This window comes from Equus asinus, chromosome 9, assembly GCF_041296235.1.
Source record: "Equus asinus isolate D_3611 breed Donkey chromosome 9, EquAss-T2T_v2, whole genome shotgun sequence".
Lineage (NCBI taxonomy): Eukaryota > Metazoa > Chordata > Mammalia > Perissodactyla > Equidae > Equus > Equus asinus.
In genome coordinates, this window is record NC_091798.1 from 92,045,001 (window position 1) to 92,066,232 (window position 21,232).

The 21,232-nt window shown below is 40.6% G+C and overlaps 1 long non-coding RNA gene across 1 annotated transcript in view; it reads right to left on the reverse strand.

Annotated features, from left to right (window-relative positions):
* LOC106823998 (uncharacterized) overlaps nucleotides 1-21,232 on the reverse strand; it is a 41,009-nt gene that overhangs the window by 12,553 nt on the left and 7,224 nt on the right. The window contains exon 3 of the long non-coding RNA XR_001396279.3: nucleotides 7,864-7,926. This is a non-coding gene — a long non-coding RNA (uncharacterized lncRNA). The remainder of the gene's footprint in view (nucleotides 1-7,863; nucleotides 7,927-21,232) is intronic.

Consider the following 21,232-nt stretch of genomic DNA (forward strand, 5'->3'; position numbering starts at 1 on the left):
GGAAAATCATGTCCCTTTAGTGTGACTGGGATGATATCCTTCAATACCTTGCTGAGGGGTTACAAGTGAATGTATTTGGGGAAGACCAAGGAGATGTGACATTTAGAAACGCTGTTCTGCCACTAAGGTGACACCCTGCCCTGCCCCCTGCCTGGGAACAGGGCATGCTCAAATGGAATCTTTCATTTCATCAGGAGAGCATGCCATTATTATGTGGCTCCTTGGTTGCTTGAGAATCATGACACAGAGAGATTTAGTTGTCCATCAAGCACATTAGTTCACCATTTTTTTCCTAGGAAAAAAGCAGAAACTCTCCTCATTAATCCAAGTCCTCCCAGCCAGAACTTGTACTCTTATTTTTTTTCTGTGTTGTTTCTCTCCAAACCATTTCTGATAGAAAGACAAGCAAGCATTTAATGGCGCAGAACAAGCAAGCCAGCCCTCTCCACAGTGCACGCCATCACAATGAGAGTGTGCTCCCCATGACTCAGAATGAATCAGATAGAGAGGAGAAAATAACAGCACAAAACCACAGCTTAAGAAATAAATGGCAACCCATGATCTGGAGAAAGAAGGCTGCGCTGCTGATCACCGTTACCCAGGAGTGAGCTGTCCTGCCTGCTGGCTGCATCTTCAAAAAACAAGCAGAGTGTAGAGCAGGCTTTTCTCCAAGAGGAAATCGAAACATTCTCTTGTTTAAACACACTCTGGCAAAATAAAGCATTTATCTCTGTTCTCCCAATCTACACTGCATCAAAACCAGAGGTATATGTCAAAAAAACTTGTCATTTGTATTTATATTTTTTAGTGCCCTAGTTTTCTGCCCTTTGTATGGGAAATCTATCTATGTATCTAGATATATACATATACATGCATACACACAGTGATGCACCATATGACGATGTTTTGGTCAATGATGGACCACATACTCGATGGTGGTCCCATAAGATTAGCCCCATATAGCCTAGCTGTGCAGTAGGCTATACCACCTGGGTTTGCGTAAGTGTTATAGGGGAGGAAGAAATTTTCCTCTACCCTCTAGGCTCTTCTAGCTAGTCTAAGAATTAAACTGACATGAGATAGATTAACAGGAGAAAAACAAACAAAAGTTTAGTAACACATATACATGGGAAAAACCCAGGAAGACTGCATAACTTGCCAAAATGGCTGAAGCCCTCACCTTAAATATCATCCTAAGGTCAAGACAAAGGAAAAGGTTGGGAGTAGGGAGAGTCAGGGACTTCAAAGAGAAGGAAGGCAATTCACAGGTAGTGAAAAGGTGCAAATCTTCAGAAAACAAGAGTTTGCCACACAGAAACAGGAGAACACATAGAGAGCCCAACAAACAGGCTTTTCTGGGTTCCTCTGTGTCTACCACCCAGTTCATGTTACGCTAGGGTGACAGCTCACTTCCTGAGACAGGTTTTTTATCTGAATTCTTTTAGGCAGTTAAGGGGGAGATAACAAGAAAACCTTTCTGAGTCTTTTGTTTCTCAAAAATAATCAGCCTAGGGGCCAGCCGGGTGGTGTAGTGGTTAAGTTCGCATGCTCTGCTTTGGTGGTGTGGGGTTCACCAGTTCAGATCCTGGGCACAGACCTACGCACCGCTTGGCAAGCCATGCTGTGGTGGCATCCCACATACAAAGTGGAGGAGGACTGTCACAGATGTTAGCTCAGTGATAATCTTCCTCAAGGAAAAAGAGGCAGATTGGCAACAGATGTTAGCTCAGGGCCAATCTTCCTCACACACAAAAAAATAATAATCAGCCTAAAATAATCCTCATGCTAAAGAAACACATTTTGGGGTGGCAAATTTTGTTTCCCTTCAGTACACTCTGTGATGTTTGCACAGTGATAAAATCACCTAATGATGCATTTCTCAGAATGTATCCTCATTGTTAAGCAACACATGACTGTATAGGTATATGTGTGTATGTACGCAAAATATGTATATGTGGATGTGTATATATTTGTATTTCAAAATATTGGAAAAGGGAAGTTATGCGGGTTATGCCTACTTCCTTTTTCATTATTTCTAGTTGAAATACAGGAAGTCCTTCACCAGGAATAGCCAGCAAATTTGTTTATGCGTAAGACCTACCAGCCCATGCTGACCTAGACCTACTCTCTCTTTCTTCTTGCTAGTGGAGTCTTCCTCCCTTCCATCCTCCCCTTTCCCTTGTTCCCGTGCTCCCACTCCTGCCAAGATCCTCCCCCACCTCCTCATTCCCACCACTCCACATTCCATGTCCCACTTTTGACTTCAGCCCACAGCTACCGAGTTGTGAAACCTATGATGGGGGACAAGCTGTCAAGGGAAGCCCAGGGAGATGAGGGCAAGGAAAACTTCTCTGAATCCTCCTTTTTTTCTTTAACGACATGCCAATGCAAACCATGAGAGAGAAAAGGGAAGAGAAATAGCCCCACTTCTGCTCCTCCTCCCTGCCCAGCCCCCACCACCTTTGCCTCAGAGCTGACTCTGGGAAGAGACGGAAATGGAGGAGAGATGAGAGAAGGAGGCACAGGACCAGATGTGCACTCTCCCCTCTGCCTTAGCACGATGTAAAGCCCTTGGAAAAAGAGAGGAGAAACCCTAGTTAACTGAGATTAAGGTCTTGCCATCTTCTAGAACAAAGCCTCGAAGTACAAATCTACCTCAGTTACTTTTCTTGCACACCTGAGTTTGTGGCCTGTGAGTCGTATCTGGTGCACTGGGAAGAGAAGGACGCTTTCTCAACATCAGAAATAGCTACTCTAAACCAACAGCCAACAAAGTAACTTACAGAAAGACTCTCGAGAGATTCTCATTAAAGTTAAAGATCAAAACAAGAAAATATACTACCATCATTCTTCTGTCGAATTCAATTAAAAAGGAAAGAAATTGAAAGTAAAAATAAACACTTTACTACAAAATCATCATTATTTGTAGACCGTATGAGAATCAACTCAAAAACTCTTAAATTATTATTCTTTTTTAGATTTTATCAAGTAATCAGGTAGAAGATAAATATATACTTTCAAAGTCTTCCCTATATGCATCAAATACCAAAAAGGTGTAATGGGAGAAAGCCAAGTCTATACAAAAACAATACAAACCGTAAAATATCTAGGATTAAACCTAACCAAAAAGAGTGTGATTGACATGAAGAAAATGGAATTTTACAGAGAAATATAAAAGATTTTCATAAAAGGAGAGACACGCTACATATAAGAATGGAAACACCAACTACTACTAATGGTAATACAAGGTGTCATTTACTGAGAGGTGGAGAATAAGAGAAGTTGGTAATATTTAGTTATTTTGATTAATGACCACCTACTATATGCCAAGGATTATTCAAGGTGTTTCACATCCTATTTTCATTTTATTTCATCCTTCCAACTAGCCTATCAAGTACTACTATCCCCATTTTACAGGTAATGTTAAGATGTCTAGGTTTCACCCCAAATGCATATAGCTTTAACAAAACACCTGTATAAATTCCATGGAATTTTTTAACATGATAAAATTATTCTAAAGTTCTTCTGAAAGAAGGTGTGATGGGAAAGTAAAAATTTTAAAGAGTAATGCCCCAGAAGAATTAACAGAGAAATCAGAAAAGAAACAGATCCTAGTACACACAAATTTTTAACATTTGTTCAAGGAAGCATCACAAACCAATGGAAAAACATCATTGATTATATTTTAAGTTATGTTGAGAAAATTTACTATTTTGGGGGCAAAAAACGATCCCTTGCTTCATATCGCACATCAAACTAAGTCCCAGAAGTTTTAATGAATCACTTTAAAAACATACACACACATCAACATCACAAACTGGAAGAAACCATACAAGGATAAACCGAGCCTAAAAGCAAAAAAATTACAATGAAAAAGTTCAACATATTTAACTATATAATAAAAACTTCTATAGTTTATGAAGAAAATGTAAAGGTAAACACACTGGGTGAAATATTGGCAATGTATATGGCAAAGGGTTGATATACTAGTATGTAAATAAGTTCCACCAAACCAATTTTTAAAAAGACAAAAATATCAATAGAAATACGGACAAGGAATAAGAACAGGCAACTGACAGAAGGACTGTTCAGATTTTCTATTTCTGCTAATGTCAGAAATAGATGTAAGTTTTGGTAAATTGTGTTTTACTAGAAATTAGATTATTTCATTTATTTTTTCACTGGAATAAATTTTTATAATATTCTCATATATATATTTTAGTGTCTATAGGATCTAAAGGGACGTCCCATTTTTAACTCCTGATATTGGTAATTTGTAGCTTCTCTCTATTTTCTTGGTCAATCTTTCCAGCACAGAACCAGTTTTCGTTTATGTTGATCCCTTCTGCTATATGTTTATTCTATTTCATTAATTTCTGCCTTTAATTTTACTATATCTTTCTTTTTTCTGAGTTTGGTTTTAGTTTGCTGTTCTTCCAACTTCTTAAAATGGATAGATCATGGACTTTCCCTTTTTCTTTTTTCCTAACACATGCATTAGGGGTTATGAACTTCCTTCTAAGCAAGGCTGCATCCCTAAATTTATAAAGTAATTACAGGAATTTGCCTATTCTTGAAACTAAAATCAGTTAACCAGGTGAATTAATTTTTTAATAGCAATGATAATGGAAAGACAGTGGCAAGGGAGATGGAACTTTTGGTTAAAGATAAAATTGGTTAGAGTAGAGACTGACCATAAATGAGCAATGAATTCAGGAAACTAAAACAACAAGATAATGCGATCATGAAAAAAATTTTCCTAAATGTGAATCAGAGTTTGTCTTTATTTCTCCAGTAGTCTGACTACAGATGTTCCATCCTCTTTTAATGGGATCAATGTTCACTTCTCCCAAAGCATTGATATTACCATACACTGTCCCTGAGTGGTGGCCGGGACTGGGAGAAGAACGGGTGGTAAAACCATTGACCAGAGTTCAGCAGATGAGTCATTCCTACTGATATACTGCAAAATTTTCCTGGAATTGATACAGTACAGAGGAAGAGAGAAAAAAGCCCACAATAACTGAAAGAGATTCAATCAGTAAATCTGTCTGCTGGTTGGAACAGAGCCCTATCAGGCCACACGCGCCCACACGCACGCGCACGCATACGTGCACATATGCGCGTCAAAAAGTTTTCAGAAAAGGAGAAATAGTAAACCGGAACTATTGTCTCCCAGAGTCCTGTCTAGTTTCTCACGTTGTCTGAGTGGAGTATCCCAAGGCTCAGCGCTGACTCCCCTGTCCTTCTTGATTTACATCCTCCCCTTGAGAAGCCCACCCAGCCTCCTGGCTTTCAACACGGTCTCCCAAACTCCAGAGTGAGTGCAGAAGTGCGTACAACAGACGTCTCCAATTTAGAACGTCCAAGACTGGACGCCTCATCTCCTCTAAACTCTGCTCTCCATGCAGCCTTTTTCATCTCGGTTCATGGAAATGCCTTTTTCTTTTTCTTATAATTTTAGGCTCACAGAGAAATTGCAAAAATAGTGCAGAGTTCCTGTGAACCCTTCACCCAGCTTTCCTCTCAGAATAATATCTTACACAACCATAGTACAATTATAAAAACCAGGCAATTGTCATTAGTACAATACTATTAACTAAATACAGACCTTATTCAGATTTTACCAGTTTTTACATGCATTCTTTTTGTTCTTTGGTACATAGTTCTATGAAATGTTATGACGCAGTTAGATTTCTGTAAACAGCAATAGATGCAATCAGTAGACAGAGCTCCCTCTTGCTGCCAGTCTACAGTCACATTCTCCTCCCTCTGGCTGTAACCCCCGGCCAACACTGTATGCTCCCCATCACTATAATTTCGTCATATCAAAAATGTTGTATAAATGGAATCATATGCATGTAACCTTTTGAGATTGGCTTTTTTTACTGAGCATAATACCCTCAACATCCATCCAAACTGTTTCATGTACTCTTTTTTTTTTTTCTTTCTTCCTGAGTAGTATTCACTTATATGGAAATACTGCCATTTCTCCATTGAAGGATATTTGGATTGTTTCCAGCTTTTGCCTGTTACAATTAAAACCACTCTGGATGTTTGTGTACAAGCTTTTGTTGAATATAAGTTTTCATTTCTCTAGGATAAATACCCAGGAGTGGGATTGCTAGATTACATGGAAAGTGGGTATTTAACTTCATAAGAAACTGCTGAACTGCTTTCCAGAGTAGCCATGCCATTGTATATTCCCGCCAATGATGTCTGAGACCCAGTTGCTCCACATCCTCGTCAGCACTTGCTATTGCCTGTATTTTTATTTTAGACATTCTAATAGGTAAGCTGTAATATCTCATAGTGGCTTTAATGTGAATTTCCCTAATGGCTAGTGATGTCAAGCATCTTTTCATGTGCTTATTTGCCATCCTTTGTTGAAGGATCTGTTCAAATTTTCTTTCTCATTTTCAAATTGGATTGTTTGTTTCTTGCTGTTGAGTTTGAAGAGATTTTTTTCAACATATTCTGGATACAAATCCTTGGTGGGACATATGATTTGCAAATCATTTTTCCCATACTGTGACTTTATTTTCATTCTCTTAATGCTGTCTTTCACAGAGCAAATATTTTTAATTTTGATGAAGTATAATGTATCGATTTTTTTCTTTTATGGATCATGCTTTTGGCGTCATGTTTAACAACTCTTTGCGCCCTCATGGGTCACGAAGATTTTCTTCTGTGTTTTCTTCTAAAAGTTTTATAATTGTACACTTAGACCTATGGTAAATTTTGAGTTGATGTTTGTACAGGAGATACACTACCTTTTCAGTTACTCAGGCCGAACATGCTGACGTGACCTTCGACTTCTCTCTTTCTCTTACACCCCACATCAAAACCACAGGCACTTCTGCTGCTTCCCCCTTCTCCCCAGTTCCACATCTGCCACCCCGGCCCAACCCACTGTGATCTCTCATCTGGATCTACTACATGTGCCTCTGTCTTCTTTCCTTGTCCTGCACAGTCTGTCTCAACACAGCAACAGAAACAACCTTTGTGAAGCATAAGAGAGATCAGGCCATCTTCTGCCAAAAATGCTCCAGGAGCTCCCGTTTCTCTGTAGCATCTGCTCCCTCCCTCCCTCCTCTGACCGCATATCCTAGGGCTTTGCCAGGCAATCCTTCCACCCCCTCCTCCCTGGCTTCCTTGTGCTTTTTGGACCAGCCCAGGCATACTCCCACTTCAAAGTCATTGTACGGCTGTCCCCCTGACTGTAATGCCTCTCCACCAGACAGCCACATGGCTAACTCCCTCGCCTCCTCAAAGACTTTAGTCGAATACCACTTTGCAATGAGGCCTCCCCAACCTCTGCAATTTGAACCTGCTGCTTGTCACCTACCAGCACTCCCATCACCCTTACCTTGTTCTACTTTTTATTTTTCCATAGCACTTATCATCTCCTAATGCGTCTCCTAGTTTACCTATGTATTATATCTATTGTCTTACTATCACCGCCCCTGCTAGAAAATAACCTCTGTGAAGGCAGAGCTCCTAGTTTTGTTCACTGACGCATCCCATGTCCTCAGAAGTGCCTGTCAATAATAGGGACTCACGAAGGCTCTTTTTGAATGATAGCATTTCTTAAATCAGTGATTCTCAAAGTATGGTATGCCAACCCTTGGGGATTCCTCAGTTCTTTCAAGAGATCCACAAGTTCAAAACTATTTTCATAATAATACTAAGATGGTATTTATCTTTTCCACTGTATTGACATTTGCACTGATGGTGCAAAAGCAATGTGGATAATACTACTGGCACCTTAGTGCTGATCACTCATAGCCTGATCCCCTGGCCCTGGAAGTAAAGTTGTACAGAGGAATTCAAATTAGAAAATACATACGTGTATTTACTCACTTGCCAACTTTCACAAACTCCTGGTGGCCAGGAGACAAAACTATCCAGGAGTGATCTTCTCTTCTGCAAGTAAACATAGATATTAGCCATCCTTTTCTCTCATGGGTGTGGTAATGCAAGAGCCATTGAAAACTTCTGCTATGATTTCACACATATTCTGGCTTCAAAAACACCTTCTTAAGTGATATTAAGTCAGTTTTTATTGTGTTTAAGGAGACTTTTAATCATCAAGCTAAGTATCTCAAATATTATTTTGATGCGTTTTCATCTTCAATTTCTTGTCAGTTGTAAGCATGCGTTTTAGTCAGAACTCTTTCTATTGCAGGTGCTAGAAACCTAACTTTAAACTAAACCAGACTTAAAAAAAAAAAAAAGAATTATTAGCTCACAGAAAAGCTGGCTCAGAAGGCCCTGGTGTTGGGCTCAAGCACAGGCAGATCCAGGGACTAACGCCCCCAGTACTTGTGTCTCCACTGCTTGCCTCTGCCTGGCTGCATTCTGCATGCAGTCGCTCTCCACCTAAGGGAGTCATGACAGCAAGCACTGCCATGCCCCGTCTCGTATCTCATGTTATCCCAGATTAGCAAACGAGGCCGAAAGACAACTTCATTCTCCCAGCATCCATGTTTCTCTCTCGTGCTTGCTCTCTGTCTCTCTCTCTCTGATTCTCTGTCTCTCTGTCTCTGTCTCTGTCTCTCTCTCTCACACACACACACACACACATGCACATAGTTTGGTCATGACTGAATCATGTTTCCACCTCAGTGAGCCCAACTAAATGGTGTACCAAGATTGGTTCAGCCCTGGTCACACACTGTCTCAGGGTTCTCCAGAGAAACAGAACGAACAGGATATACTATATATATATATATATATATATATATATATATATACACACACATAGTATATAATATCTATCTCCATACTCTATATCTTCATATAATACATATATCCACATAATATATATATATGTCCAAATTATATAGGGAGATATATTATGAGGAATTGGCTCACATGATTGTGGAGGCTGAGAAGTCTTGCGACCTGCCATCTGCAAGCCGGAGACCCAGAAAAGCCAGTGGGGCCAGACGAGTCCGAGTCCACAGGCCTGAGAACCAGGGAGCTGATAGTGTAGGTCCCAGGCCCAGGGTAGGAGAAGACCAACGTCCGGGCTCAAGCAGACAGGTAGGAAAGGAACAAATCCTTCTTTCCTCCACTTTTTGTTCTATTCAGGCCCTCAGTGGATCGGATGATGCCCACTCACTCGGGGAGGGCAAGCTACTTCACGGAATCCATGGATTCCAATGTTAATCTCATCTAGAAACACCCTCACAGACACACCCAGAAACAATGTTTAATTTGGGCACCCTGTGGCCCAGTCAAGTTGACACATAAAATTAACCATCACATACACCAGCACTGGAAGGGGTGTGTATATGTGTGAGACCCCATTACACACACCCCCAAAGGCAAATGGATTTGCAAAACGATGGATCCACAAGAAAAAGATGGTGGCCAACATAAAAGAGCTTCCCCACTACAACATAAGACAGAATCCCTGTTTATTTGTACTCGCTGCTCCCACAGCTGAGCATCTTACAGAGACAGTATAAAGTTTCTATATAGGCAGTGCTTGACTTCAAATATTTTTCAGAATCATAGCTCTATAATTTTAAGAACTGTCTGATTTGAGGCAGTGGAGTAAACTGACACTAGAAAATCAATCACCTCCTTGCTCATCCCACCCCATCTGACTACTCCAGAGAGAAGAAATTATAATTGGTAGTGGGTAAATTATTTTAAAAAGGGGAGACAGGGTGGAGTTAGACAATTCACTGGATAACTTAGGAAATAAACCAGAAAAGGCTATATCTGATAGGTAAAATGCAGACTTGCTTAATAGTGATTGAGTTTTTCCTCCGATACTAGTATTGTGAAAGGAAACTCATAACAGTCTCTTAATTTTGTGGAAGAATTTCCATCTACAAGGGAATGGAAGGATATGAAATGGAGAATCTCACGCATGCGCCCTCAGAAAAACAGAACGTAAGAACTGAGAGACTGATTTCCCGTAAATGCCTGATTTACAAAAGACCAAAATTTATTGCGTGACCAGTGAACCTCCACCAAGAGTCTCTCCACCCTCAAGCCAATGAATTTACGGCTTGGACTCTGGCTGGACTCATGCATCATTGCATCCTCGCCCATAAATACAGCCCTTCCCAAACCCGCAGCGGACTTTCCTCGAGCTTGCTACAGTTTGCCTTTCCTAAATGGCCATTCCTCTGCTATTCCCGAATATACTTCAAGCTTGCTACAGTTTACCTCTTTATTTGGGTTAATAATTTTTTCTCAGAATGCAAGTCTACAAATCACAGGGCTGTGAGTGGGGGCCGCTCCCTGTCAAGGTCTCGGGCTACAGTGGACAGTGTTGGTGCCACCGCACACCTCCCCTCCCCGTGGCCACTTCAGAGCAGGCAGCCTGCTAAATTAATTAGACAAGGAGGCCGTTAGATGAGGGGGCTTTCATGGGAGTGGGCCTACCTAAGCGAGTCAAACTCTAAGCCTGTAAATGCCTCAAGGTTATGAAATAGAAACCCAAGGACAACCAATCGCAAACAACAGGCTTTAAGCTCTGGCCATCAATCATTTCCTTACTCGCTTCTGCCTTTCTCTCTGGGTCTCTCCCCAGCTCCCGACTGTGGTGGTGGGTTCCTAACACTTTCAGTTTGGCGCTGCCTGATTCGCATGGATTTTTGCTCAAATGAACTCTTAAAATTTTTAATAAGCCTCAGTTTACCTTTTAACATGACTGACTTCCACCTTACCAGGACCTCACTTTTTTTTTTTTTTTTAAAGATTTTATTTTTTCCTTTTTCTCCCCAAAGCCCCCTGGTACATAGTTGTATATTCTTTGTTGTGGGTCCTTCTAGTTGTGGCATGTGGGACGCTGCCTCAGCGTGGTTTGATGAGCAGTGCCATGTCCGCGCCCAGGATTCGAACCAACGAAACACTGGGCCGCCTGCAGTGGAGCGCGCGAACTTAACCACTCGGCCACGGGGCCAGCCCCCAGGACCTCACTTCTTTACCTTCTTTGCCTTCTTTGGCCACCTGAGCACACCATGCCACCCACGCAGGAGGCTGAAGTGCGGGAACTCTGCCCCTCCAACCTCCCTGATGTCCGGGAGTTGGTGCTGGTGACTGCGGGGCGTGTGCTAGGCTGCCTGGCAGAGAGCACAGTGGACCAAACCAGCTGCCCACAGGGGTAGCTGGCTTGATAACACACACTCTCTTGGCTGTCTTCACTTCCTTCTCTCAAGCCCCACCGCCAGTGGATGTTTCCTTCAGCTGCCAAATAAACTACTCTTATTTGAATCTTTGTCTCACGATCTGCTTCTAAAACAAGAGACAAACAGAAAAGGATTAAAAAACCCACATCTTGGGGCCAGCCCAGTGGCGTAGTGGTTAAGTTTGTGCACTCCCCTTTGCCCACCTGGGGTTCACAGGCTCAGATCCCAGATGCGGACCTACGCACTGCTCATCAAGCCATGCTGTGGGGGTGACCCACATACAAAACAGAGGAAGATTGCCACAGATGTTAGCTCAGCAACAAGCTTCCTTAAGCTTCTTTAAGCAAAAAGAGGAAGTTTGACAACAGATGGTAGCTTAGGACCAATCTTCCTCACCAAAAAAAAGCCACATCCCTAGTGGGCCAGCCATGCTTTTCCTACGCTTTGAAGTACACAGATCTTTTTTCCCAGCTTTCTTGAGGTATAACTGACAAACACAACTGTACATATTTAAGGCACACAACGTGATGATTTAATATGTGTATACATTGTGAAATGATTACCACAGTCAAGTTAGTTAACACATCCATCGCCTCACATGGTTACCATTTGTGTGTGTGTGGTGAGAACACTTAAGATCCACTCTCTTAGCAAATTTCAAGTATATAATCCAGTATTGTTAATTATAGTCACCACACTGCACATTACATCCCCAGAATTGAGTCACCTTATGACTGCAAGTTTGCAGAGTATATAGATCTTAGACCAATAAGGTGCTACGTCTCCAGCAGTCACTGCTTTGCTAACTTTAATAAACTGGAAGACTTATGGCACAAAAATGAAAGAAAAAACCCCATGAATATATACACTTGACACCCACAGAAAGCATTTAGAGTCACCCTTGGGCCCCCCTCCAAAACCAAAATGAATTTAGAGAGGGAGTAACCAAGGTCACCTGGTTCCTTGCATCAACCCTCAGTCTTCCTGAGCATAAATGAATAGTAGAAGCAAATGAGTGTGTAGAGAATGGAATGGGAGGAGCAGGGATGCCCCACCATTTAGTATATGGCTCCCTCATGTGGCATACAACCCCATGGTGACTGCTATGCTGCCTCATTTTCTGGTCACCTCCTTTGTGTGTCTGCACTTGAACAAACCTCAAGGGCAACACCCCTTGGTGAACTGACATGCATAATTATCACATATAGAACACATAGATTACACTCTATATGTTCTGCTTAAGATGGGAGGAAATCAAGCAATACATTTGGAAAGAATATTACTTAATTGCTTAAAAGAAAAAAGGCAGCTCTTGAAGGCGTAAGTTTTAGGTGTTCAGAAAACTTACTTTACAGATCCTTCCCCCCAAAGTCATATAAGTTATTTATATTGTGCTCTGAGATCCTTCCCCTCCATTTCTTAATTAAATATTTTAAAGGCAGGCATAAAGCACTTGTGTGTCACATGTAATAAGTATTCATTTAAGCGATGTTGGGCAAGTACTCTACCAAATGAGCAATTTAAAAACAGAAGGTATTTTACTCACAATTGCTCATAGATATTCAGTCTAAATATAAATACACAAACAAAAGCCTACAAATATTGCACTCCTGTTGCAAATAACCACAGACTTTAAAATATCAATTTGCTTTAACAGTCCAAGCAGCTCATGAAAATTCATTGTCAAGGAAGGACCAAAACAAGTCAAGAGAACAGTGTGTTCTTTGTCTTTTCCTTCAATTATCTTTACGTAATTCCTAATTCTGTGAGGAGACATTTGGGAATATTGATTGCTTTCTTAAAAATCTACTGATTGCCGCAGTACATGCCAGAATTTCAGGTGGTTATTTAAAAAGTATGCAGGAAAGAGGAGTTCCAGTAAATTAATTATAAATCTTAACTTGCGAATTGAATTATTTACTATGGAATAAATAATTTTTACTTTTTTGGGAACTTAGTCTCTAAAGCAATAACACTCCAAAGATGCTTCACACTTAAAGCAGAGGACATTTGGTCCAGGCGTCAATAGCTGTCATTCCATGGATCCAGGATGATGCTTCTCTCTGGGCCCACCTTCGGGTGTACTGGCATAGTGGTTACAACAGTCTGCGTTTGCGTCATCATAACATTTAAATTTATACCATTGGCCTCCCCACAGTGTACAATGTCCCTTTTGGGAGTGTTTGCATTAGAAGATCATCAAGGTAAGGATTGGTTGCCCAAGAATATAGGTACATAGACCCCCAAAAACCAGAGATGGGAGGGAGTGAGGGCAAGCTTACTTAATTACAAGGATGGAGCGTTGTGGCCTCTGAATTTCTGCATTATTCCTCCTTGTCAGGGCCCCATTCTTCACTTCTGATGCCTTTCTTCCTGCAGTGGTGGATTATTCCATCTGGTTTATGTATGTTCTGGTTGGATTTACCAGTGTTTAGGATCAAGGGACTATTGCTATGATGGCTCCAACGCAGAGTATAGAGCCAAAGGGTTAGTTTTGCCTCAACCTCCCAGCAAAAGACTAAATGTTTCCCTGTTTGACTGATAGTTATGGTGACTTCCCTTGGCCCTATGAATAGAGACACGAAATCCTAGATAAAATATTAGCAAATCAAGTCCAACAATATGCAAAAACAGATAATACATATCAGCAACTACAGTCTTAGGTATTTACCCAAGAGAATGGAAACATATGCCCATAAAAAGACTTGTATATGGACGTTAACAACAGCCAAAACTGGAAACAGCCCCAATGTCTATCCACAGGTGAATAAACAAATTGTTGTATATGTATACAATAGAATAGCACTCAGTAATCAAAAGGGACAAATTACCGAGAAACACGATAATGTGAGTGAATTTCACCAATATTACACTGGGTGAAAGTGGCCAGGGTGAAAGAGTGCATACTATATGATTCCATTTATATGAAATCCTAGAATAAGTTAAAACTTATTACAGTGATTCAAAAAAATCAGACCAGTGTTTGATGGAGGTCGGGGGAGGAGTGTTAAGTCCACTGGGGCTGCTACAACAGAAATATCATTTAGACTGGGTGACTTAAACAGCATTTATTTCTCATAGTGAAACCGAGAACAAAGAAGTTAAAAAAATTCTCCCTGGGCTAGAAGAAGAGAACAAAACCTTTGAGATGAGCTTTGCTAACAGCAGCTCTGCATACTCAGTATAATCAACTGTCTTTCAAAGCTAACCAGGTCCTTCCGTCCCTCCTTAGTATGAGTGAGCTGTCCTTCCAGGGAATCCAAGGTCCAGACAGCAAGATTCAGCCTCACAAGGCCAAACGCAGACTGAAGAGGAAAACTAACCAGAAAAGTCCAGACAGTCAAGGGAAAAGATATTCAGTCTTCAAGACCAAATGCAGGCTGGTGGAAGGTCCCAACCTGCACGGCCATATGCTCCCCTCCCCTACATAAAACCCCAGATAAAAACCCCTACCTTTTTCCCTTTGAGGCAGTGGATCTGAGTTTTAACTCCCATCTCCTCATCTGGTTGCCTTTTGATAATAAACCTCTTTCCTTGCTACAATCCTAGTGTTCCAGTTATTAGCCGTCCTGTGCAGCAGGTGAATGAATCTGTGTTTGTGATCAGTAACAATTGTTCTGGAGGCTGGGAAGTCTGAGATCAAGGTGCTGGTAGAGTCAGCGTCTGGTGAGAGCCTGCCTCCTGGTTCATAGACCGCTGTCTTCTTGCTGTGTCTCGCACGGTGGAGGGGGGCTACCTAGCTCTCTGGCATCATTTTATAAGGGCACTAATGCCATTCCTAAGGACTCCATCCTTATGACCTCATCACCTCTCAAAGACCCCACCTCCTAATACACATTGGGGGTCAGGATTTCAACATATGAATGGGGCAGGAGGGACAAACATTTAGTCCATTGCTGGGAGATTGACTGCAAAGCAGCACAAGTGAACTTTGGAAAGATGGCAATCTTCTGTATCTTGATTTTAATTGCAATTACATAGATGTATATATTTGTTGTCATCAACCCATATACTTGAAATACGTGAATTTTGTTATAAATTATACACTAAAAAGTTGATTTAAAGAAAGAATATTATTGAAAAGTGATGAATAAACAATATCTTTTTTACCAAATTTTTTTTTAACTTCAATTTCAATGATTCCATTCTCTGACCACCACCCCGTTCCTCCCCACTCACTTCATATATTACCAGTGCTACAATTCTTTGACCCAAGTGGGCCCTCCAACTTTTCACTCTCCTCACCGACTTCACTTTCTCCTTTTCTCCCCTAAGATTCCACGGTCCATCTTTAGAATCACTCCCTTAATCCCTCACCATTCTTGCCTTGCGGTTCAATTGGCAACACAGTATCCCAGACGAAATTGCTCTGCCTACTCCACACCCGCACCTAATCAGCTGAATGTGTTTGGAGAATATGACACAGCTAGGACCACTGGACTCATGTTAAATTCATGACCACAAACTCCAGGTGGCCCCTAGTGCTACCAACATTGCTCTAGTCAATCCTCTGCCCTACTCCTCTCAACAACTCCTTCTTATCTTCTCATGGATAGTCCCATGCCAAGGGTTCCCCATAATAAAGAGAGATTCTGTAACTAGAAGGGAAATGGGGTACTGGTCAGACAAAACAATAGTCTTCTCTTCTGCTTTTCTAAAAGATTAGTACTTTGCCAAATTTCTCTTTGATATCAAATTTAAGTGTTTCCTAGTAAAAACATTAAAATTCCTAGTTTTGAACATTAAAATTGTCTTCCTTATTTACAGAAAGCATGCTACTTATAGATGTAAATATTAAAATGACTTTACATTTACTCAGTTGTGGTTGCTTTATCTCATTTATTGGATTTTTAATCAGTTCCAGATTACAATTATTATATTGTATTCTTTCTTTCTTCCTTTCTTGTTTTCATATGAAAATTTACCCAGATTTATAACACAATAAAGTTTTTACAAGTTATCTCAAAATTGATGTCTAGAAAAAAGTGTATGTCCTCTTATTTCTTGTTTCTGTCAGGGTTTTACATAGCAAACAACAAAATCTACCTTTGCTGGCTTAAGTGGAAAAAGAATTAATTAAAAGTTAGCAGGTAGCTCACAGAAGCTCTGAGAGGGCTTGAGAACTAGGCTTGGATGCCAAGCAGTCAGGAACAATGTCCAATTACTCTGCAGGAGAGGCGACAGCTCAAACAGTGCAGCTCACGCTGTTGATGCTCAGGAGTGAATGCCAGAAATTCTGGCACTGATGCCCCTGAACAGCCCAACACTACTGTTGTCATGCTTGCCAAATGACAAATTCTGCATGCCTCCTTTCTCCCATTGCGTGCTTCTGAATCAGTCACATGCAAGTGCATCTGATTGGTGGAAGCCAGGCCATACAGCTGCACCCTTGCTGCCAGGGAACCTGAGAAAGCCAGTTTTCTGTTTCAAGCTGGGGAAGTGGAACTCGTAAGACAGGACATTTTCCAAACATCAGACGAGTGTTCAAAGGGTGCTGGCAATCAGAAATGTCCACAATGACAAATGTCCACAATAAGCCCTAAAGAAAAGATTTCTGCTAGTGAGTGCCTCCTCTGTCTTACAGTTCCGGACAAATACTCAGAAAACCCACTAAACTGTGGCAGTGATGATATCCACCAAGTACTGCAGAGTGTGCAGCTTCAAGGGGGAATATGGTACTGATACCAGAAGAATGCAACTGTCCCTTATTTCACCATATCCCAAATTCAGAGGGACTTCAGCTACAATCCCCACTTTAAGACAATAATGGTATTTATATGCATGGAAAGCATTTTGCACAAATCATTCACCTGCACCAAAATTCAGTCATTTTATAACTCCAAAAATACTGTTTCATGAGAATCAGATTAATGTCTTAATTTTTGATAGATAAGATAGTCTGACCATTTGAATTCCAAAGAATAATTGTGCCTTTTGCAGCTACTCTCATATTCTTCCTTTCAATATGGTCACTTCTATTCCCTTATATAAATGCAAAGATTTGCTCCTGTCTGCCAGAATACATATTTATTTCTCTCTGTGCATCTGTTGGCAGTGCAAATAAGAAAGCTTCTTTTTTTCACTTTTCCCTGTCAGCAGCAGGCATGTAAATCACATAAGTCTCTGAACCTCTTATTAAAATGCAGAAAATTGCGTTTATTTATCCCTTTTGTGTTAAATTATTTTCAAGCGTTTTCTTTGTAGAATCGCTACGTTGTTTTTCCTCAGACACCTGCCTTGGTGGCCATGCAGGCGTGGGTCACACTGCCACCTGGTGTGGCTGGGACAAACTCCTTCCATTCTGTGGAAGCTACAGGACCCTGCGTTGCTGAGTCAGGCCGCGGGCTGAACTCCGTCCTGGGGGACTCGTAGGCCCTCATAAAATGAGGCCTCCGTGAAACGAGGTTCCCATCAACAGCAAACACAAATCAGTTCATAGAGGACGGGGAAAGCTGGAAGTATTCAGCATTTTAAATTCAGCAAATGTTTATTTAGGGCCCAGTGCAGGGAAGGTCTGGGCTGGGTCCCACAGGTGACACACAAATAAGGATGGCACAACCCGTCCCCCAGAGGATCTAGCAAAATACAGCAGAAGACAATGTGAGCTAAGCACAGGAGGTGCACGAGGGGAAAGAGATCACAAGAAATAACATCAAAGCCAAACAAAACAGATTTCTTAGGGGAGTGGGGTTTGGGGTAGGCCTCAAAGGGGATTTGGGATTTTATGGGCAGAGATAGGGTACTGAGGAAGAAGAGGAAACATACATACCGAAAATAATAAAATAATAAACTAAAACCTCTAGTTTAAAAAAAGGACTCATTTTATTTTTACCTTATTATTTTATCACCAGCAAAGTGTACAAGAGAAAATTTAGAGTTTGCACAGTTACCTGTGATTAGAATTTTATTATTAGAAGGGTGAAAGATATTTAATTACCAATACCGACAATTAATTTTTGCTTTCCCTGAAAAGTAATTTTTAAATAATAGTGTTTGATAGCAATACTTCCATTAAGTTTTCTTCAAATTGCTTTTGCCCCCAAAAATCAGAGGACAAAAACCCTCCCATAAAACTTTTCCTTAATTTTATTGACAGGATTATTTATAGTTTAAAATAATTTAGATAAAATATTCATATTATCATATTCATACTATATTAATATATATTATATATTCACTGGCCATAAATGAATTAATAGCCATTCACTTTTAAAGCTTTTTTAAAAAAGATACTTGGATAATCTATGTGACTGTTGCTTCTTTGAAATTCAGCAAATCAACTTGATCTTCTCATTTATTCTCAAAGTAAAATTAATGCTTTCATACTGTATAGCTCCTGTCAACATCTTCAACTGTATTTTTAATTATTTGAATTATAGTCTAGACAGGGCTATCACGGTATTTTGCCATCTTGAATTTAAATTTTTATTTTACAGAAGAGCGTGTTCTTGGCATATGTTTTTCTTAAAATTCTGGGGTGTTTACATAAATTTTATAAATGTTCAGTGTCACAGAAATAAACCAGTGACTTGAATTTTCATTAGACTAGTCTTCAAATACTCACTCACTCATCTCACGAAAATAATGATTCATGTCAGTTAAATAATAACCAACACAAAATACTCTTTAAATATAAAATTCTATCAACACATAACTTTTAAAAAGAACTTCTCATTTTTTTCATATTAACAGAAGCTATATATTTTTAAAAGATATGTGATAGAGTATGTAGTATTCACATTATGTATCTTATGTATCTTAATGGATAAAGATTACATTTGAAGAGCACTGGAAAATCTCATTTTTTAATATCATCTCTCTTCTGGTGTGTTTCTAGAATATACAAAGATATATAAATATACAAAGATATATAAATATACAAAGATATATATAAAGGTATACAAATATACCTTTAATTAATCTGGCTTTATGTGTTTGCTTTTTTCTTATTAATAAAAATTCTAGAGGGCAAATAACATTTTAAAAAATAATTCTTACACCTTAGAGATAACTATATAATACAGCATTATAATATGTAATAATGATTAATATTGTATCACAATTTCCCATATTTTATCAAACTAGGTTTTTATTGTGAATGTATTTCTGGTCCCACTGTTTAATTATACAGAATTTTGCAACAACTAATAGCAACATATATGTGAAATGGCCTAGCATATTATTCGATCCACAACAAGTAATCAGGTACTTTTGAGGTTGAGCCCCCCAGAATGTAAGGATCTGCCCTTTCTCTCTGAGGGGGAACTACATCTGTTATTAATATGGCATTTTACTATCTTGTCGGAAGAAGCTCAGCTCAAACTTAAATTGTTTACTCAAGATTCACACATGTGTGGGTGTGACTGGAGGTACATTATCAGTAGGAACCGAGTTACACTGACATAGCAGGGACGTGTACTCCAGCCAGGCGGGTGCTCTCTATGTCTTTTGACTCATGGAATCCTCACAAGAATGTGTGGAGGTAAAAAATATTATTGGCCCACTTTGCAGTTAAGACAAGTGAGACACACAGAGGTTAAGTCACTCGCGCAAGGTCACACAGCCTGTAAAGGGCAGAGTTAGGGTTCAAACCTGGGCAACCTGTCCCTGGGGCCTGTGAGCTTAACCACTACTCTATAATAACAAGGTCTGTTTCTAGAAAGGTCTTTCAAGGAGTGTTAAGGGAGTCCAGGCACAGAAAGACTTGCCAAGGACGAAGGGTCAATGTGAAAAGAGAAGGGGAATTTTGAGTGCGCTCCTATTGCACTCTGGGTGTGACTTGTACCGAGGTTCTGGGAAATGGAGTCCTAAACGAGAAAAAATTTAGGTAGCAGAGAATCCATTAGGGTAATGGTAGCTGTTGTACAAATAAATCTCAAATTTTCAGGAATTTATCACAGTAGAAATGTATTGTTTTAATTGTGGTAAACTACACATAACATACAATTTACCATTTTAACCCATCTTTAAATATACAGAACATGTCTTTTTTTGCCTGTAGAATCATCTAAGGTGGGTGTGCTGTTCCTTCCATCCTGTGTTCTGACATTGCCTGAGGTCTCAGAGCTGGCCGAAGGGGAAAGAGAGAAGAGAAAGGAGGCACACCCACTTCCTAAACTCCTTGGCCGGGAAATAAGACACGTCAGGTCAGCTCACATTGTGGTGAACTAGTTCTGTAGTTCCACTGGATGCAAAGGTGGAGTGGGGTCTTGGAAATTCTAAGATGCCCGGCCAGCTACTTCTACATAATACAATTCTGGTAGACAGCCAGCCATCTCTGCCGAAAGCTCCTTCACTAAATTCTCTCCAGTCACTGGCAACGCCAGGAAGAGCAACTTTGGAACCCGGGTAAAAAGCATAAGACAGAAGACGTAAAAGGACCCTCTGCACTTCAGTAGAGAACCTGTTGGTGCCACTGGGAAGTCTTTATCACCTCAGTGCCATCACCAGGGCAGGACCCCGGCAACTTTGCCAACAACACGGGCCAATTACATTCAGCAGAGACATCAGCATCTTTCCCTTGGGCTGGTGCCCACAGTGGGGCCTCTAGCTGATGACTGAGAGAGCAGAGCCACATTTGGTGGGTGTGGGAGGTGAGGGCACCTTATAGGCACCAGCAGTGTCTCTGAGGGTATGTGAGGTCTCCGAGCAGGTCACCCGGGGATGGGGGATCCTGAGTGAGAAAGGAAGAAAATGGCAAGCACTTCATGGTACCTGGGGGGATGCTCTTTGGAATCATATGTGAGCTAGCCCCTCTGATTCACAGAAACCAGTCAAGGGTAAGGCTTTGTCATAAGGTTGGTGGGGACCAAACAAAAGAAATATTATAGTGACCTTGGCTTTACTCCAAGCCTGTGGTGGGCTTAAAAGTGCAATTCTGAAAAACCATTTCCCTGAGAGAAAGGGCAACATGAGTGACAAGAAAGTGCTTGGGAAGAATATGAACTTACGGCTCTGGGAGCGAAAGCTGCAGGCATGGGTCCCCGTAAGCCATGTCGCAGCTTTGAGGGGGAGAACAGACGTCTGTTAAAAGCTATTGGAAGAAAAAGATGCGACACAAGTTGGCTTTCAGGATCACA